A 4,578-nucleotide genomic window follows, 5' to 3' on the forward strand; every position below is an offset into this window, starting at 1 on the left:
GTTTTATTCAAATTCGGCTTTGGGCCCATCATAAATTATGACAAAGTATGTCTGTGAAAGGTACAAGTACTGAAATCAATTTTTTTCTTAAAATAAGAATGTATGATATGTACAGACTCATTAAAGATGAAACGAAAATGTTAAATATTAACTAACCATAAATATCCATATGCCGGATGTGTACGAATGTAGTATTAACTTTTAAATGAACACTATGAACTAAAGCATATTTAACATCATAAAAGCAGTTTATTTGATTTAATTTTCAAAATATTTTGCCAAAATTAACTTTAATATAACACGTTAACTTCATTCATTTTTATCATAAAAACTTGCTTTTCATTTGTCAATAACTACGGGCCAATGTATTTACGGAAGCGCCTATAGCATTAGAGATGTTCATACAGTAGAAGTATTGCTAAATCATACTTCGATGTATTAACACTGCAGCGACATGTTTTCAGAAATTTAGGTGAAAAATAAATGTTTGCCTTCTGTCAGTTTTCATATAAAATTTAAATAAAAAAAGCATTTTTCACTTAAATTGCTGTTATGAAACTGGCTATTAAATATAAAAATCCGAGCACTTGGTTCACCTTTATAATTTCCTTTTGTAGTTTTTTTTAGTTATAAGAACAAATTGTGTAAAGTGTTTGAATAATAATTACAGCATATACCATATGTACATGCATACATACATACGTACCATATTAGCTACCCTGCAGCAATTCAGACTCCCCCTTGGTTAGCCCTAAGATAGTCCCTATTGTTACCAGCACTAGTTCCTGCCAATGGTTTCAACTGCCGTTTTTAGCATTGCCGTGTGCGTGTCATTGGAAAAGGACCGGTCCAATCAACACTGACCGTAAGATAATCCTGGACTAGTCCAATTTTGAAGATTTTTTTCGTTGGAGTAAGATATCGTTCTGCACTTCACAGATGCTTTTTCATAAATCGGAAACACAAAAAAAAAATTATCATTTTATAACCGTGTTGCCTCTGAACCAGGACCCTCCTGAAAGCTAACAAATAGTGGCAAGCATCTCTGCGCACTGAGCTACTGCCACGCATGTAAATGTGTGTTCAAATGTTCACTTTGCATCAAGGCCAGACCAAGCGATTGGGACATTTACAGGGTGGAGTTCTTTAATATTTTTTTTTCATTAAATTGCAAGACAACACCACCCTGTCACTGCCAAACTGTACTTTTCGACTATTTCTAGACCGATTCCTTGGGGACTTGTCGAAGGCTGACATTTTCGATGCAGGGTATCCACATCGAGATCAATAGTTTGAGATTTATTGTTCATATCGGCTACTTAGGTGCTATCGTAATTTCTTTTTGGAACCCTTTTTTCTTGGTTCCAAATAAAAAATAAAATTAAAAGTCCAATTAAAGTTTAAGAGTAATTTATTCCCTTTTTGTCAACCTTTAAGGCACTATTAACTATAGCCCAGACCTGTGTAGACGTTGTTGCCTGCTTCATTACAAGCTATTCGCTCTCAGCTGTTTGCAGGAAGGCGCAAAGAACATGAGCATGTTTAGCGTTGAGAATAGGCTGTCCGCCAACCCAACCAAAACTTGGGTTGTGCATTTCACTATAAGGAGAGTACAGAACGGCCTTGTGCCCCTCCCTAAAGGAGTCAATATTCAAATTTCTTCCTAAGTAAAGTATTTAGGAAGAATTCCAAATTGTAAACTTTAAAGGTAGTTTCTCGTTGTAAAGAATGCATCCAAAAGGTTGACATCGTTCTGATAATGTAAACTAGTCTTTAACTAGATGTGTGGAATGTCACGTAGACGAATCATTAGCAATACATCTGTGGTGTGGTAGAGCAGACTCTCAAGCAATAGCAGGAAGAATCTGCTTAACAAACTTCATATAACAACGGCTGTTTGCTTCCATCCAACACATCCAACACATGGGGCTGCTTGAGGTCACTTGTAGGCTTAAAAGAAATGCTTCAGGATAGTTTGCCACCATTACCTTTGCTGAAGAGATACTACAATATTGAATTCCCTAAGGCTGACCACTCGCTTAACCACAAAACAAAGCTCAGGTTCACAGAATCTTAACCGTTGGTTCTAGTATTTGCACAGGATCAGAATCTGACCTCTACAGTTACATCGAGGGTAACTACTTAGGATAATCTTCTCACTTTGGGAATAAGCCTCAGTATTTCCAGCCGTATTTATAATCTTCCAAGTCATAGGCTGCATACTTAAAATGTGTGAAAAAGTAGTAGTATATTTATCTCTAGTGACAGCTAAGCTGTACTCACGGCATTGTATAGACCTCCAAATTAGCTTAGAAATGCAAGTCTTCGCTAAATAGTGTTGGTAAACATAACGAACTTTTTTTATGTAGATGTCTTTTGGCTGCGTATTCCTCAACCAGCAGCCAGTTATATCACTCTCACCTCCGGGCATTGAAAATAGGTGAATGTTTCGCTCAGAAATCGCTTATCTGTGAGCTTTTCAAGCCAGCTTCGATTGCGAAGTACTTTTAATAACAAAGCGCACTGGTGCACGAGTACAAAGTGGAGAGGTTCGGTTTTCACTATGTAAAATTTTGACAACATATCTTGACACAACTTATCTCCCCATTCTTCAAAAGTTTTCTGAAGCTTAATCATTGTTAACTCTCCTTCACCGGACACTGTGATTCATCTTTTAATTAACTGATGAATTAAGTGGAATTTTAATTTTGAAGCATGTGGCAATCCCGCTAAATACTGTTCAGAAATAAAATTTTCAAACCCCCTTCGATTAATATCCATATTTTAATAATTCATTTAACTTATAAAATAATTTGAACTTAACTTTTTAAACAGGTGGCAACCCTCCTCCAACACCTCAAAAATATTCTTAGCGTTCAAACTAAAGATTTCTTAAGACTCCTTCGTTTGACATCCATACTTTGATATTTCGTATAACTTGTGAATAAGTAAACTAAATTCGACATTTCAAACAGGTGGCAACCCTCTTCAAGATATTTTCAAACTACTACTTTTTGAAACCCCTTTCGTGTGTCACCCATATGGTGATACATATTTTTCTTACATAATATGATTTTTTTAACAGGCGGTAACCCTCCTATGGTCAGCTAAGAAACAAAGCTTTTCAAAACCATTTCGATTGATACCTAGTTTGTAATAATTGATATATTTTTTTAAATAATTTGAATATAATTTTTTAAAAGATGGCTACTCTTTTCTAAAAAGCAAAACCTTATTGCACATCTTCAGTCCAAGGCTTTTAGTTTGACGCCTCATTTTTGAAAATAAAACGAACGGTGCGGATTATTAAATAATTTGAATTTAATTTTTTAAAAGGTGGCAACTCTTTTCGAAACCCTAAAACCAGTTTGCACATCTACAGACCGAGCGCTTTAATTTGACATCTCATTTTTAAAAATCGGGCGAACGGTACAGATCTTTTATCCTGAACAAAAAATTCCTTCGCGTACTATATATCGAGCCGTAACCGCCAAAATAACGTAAGCGACATTTTTTTCAAAATTTTCTTTTTGATGCAGAAATATTCCTAGAGCATCTAGGTACATTTCTGCATCAAAAAGAAAATTTTGAAAAAAATGTCGCTTACGTTATTTTGGCGGTTAGGGCTCGATATATAGATTAGACAGAAATCTTGCCTATTTTCCATATAACGATATTTGTGAAGAACGAAAGCACTTTTATATTACAGTAATTCTTAAAGCTAGACTCTTTAAAATTGACACCAAAACCATTATTTTAGCATAAAATACAATTTTTGTAAGAACTTGGCAAATTAGTGCAAAATCAATTTTCTCTAAACTTGGTACACTTATGTATTTCTCTCAGCAAGTAAGGCAATGAAAATTCTTCAAATCGACAATAACCACGCCCACTTGCCATATAATAGCAAATAAAATGGATAAATCCGCAGAGCTGTCATTGAAAAATTCGCTATGAAGGAAATGTTCTACAACTAAGTGATACACACCAAACGATTTCTTTTTTCATCGAGAATCAAGTTTGAAGATAAATTCTTATTTGTAATTTTTATGAAAAATTAAAAAAATAACAATTATCTTGGATTTTTATTTTACAAATCTAAAATAACAATTATGTATTTTTGACTGACACTGACGTGTCTTTTTTAAATCATATTTATAAAAGTCATTTGTATAAGCCGTAGTAAACGCCTTCATAACTGCGAAAAATGATACTGAATTTTATACGTATGACTTGAAAAATAAAAGTCGGTGACTAATTTATATAGATGACTATTAAGAGTAAAAGTCACTGATTGATTTCTATTTATGACTCTTATAAATAAAAGTCTGCCTATTATCTAAGGCATTTAATTTAAACAACAAAAATAACTGTTATTTGCAGATTATTTAGATAAAATTCAAAAATAATTGTTATTTTGGATTTATAAAAAAAAAAATCTGAAATAACTGTTATTTAAGGAGTAATTAAATAAAAGTCAAAAAAGTAACTCTTATAGCGCGATTTTTTTAAGAAAAGTTGTAACTGTAAGGTTCCCTGGTTTAAAAGCCGATATAGTATATTCCTTAATTTCAAGTG

At 33.5% G+C, this 4,578-nt stretch overlaps 2 protein-coding genes across 2 annotated transcripts in view; both read right to left on the reverse strand.

Annotated features, from left to right (window-relative positions):
* The window catches only part of LOC118745980 (ankyrin-3), a 187,270-nt gene that overhangs the window by 10,005 nt on the left and 172,687 nt on the right, over positions 1–4,578 (reverse strand). The window lies entirely within an intron of this gene.
* LOC118746386 (titin-like) overlaps positions 1–4,578 on the reverse strand; it is a 12,161-nt gene that overhangs the window by 3,727 nt on the left and 3,856 nt on the right. The window lies entirely within an intron of this gene.

The sequence above is a fragment of the Rhagoletis pomonella genome, unplaced genomic scaffold (assembly GCF_013731165.1).
Source record: "Rhagoletis pomonella isolate Grant_MI unplaced genomic scaffold, Rhpom_1.0 Rhpom_scaffold_00010, whole genome shotgun sequence".
NCBI lineage: Eukaryota > Metazoa > Arthropoda > Insecta > Diptera > Tephritidae > Rhagoletis > Rhagoletis pomonella.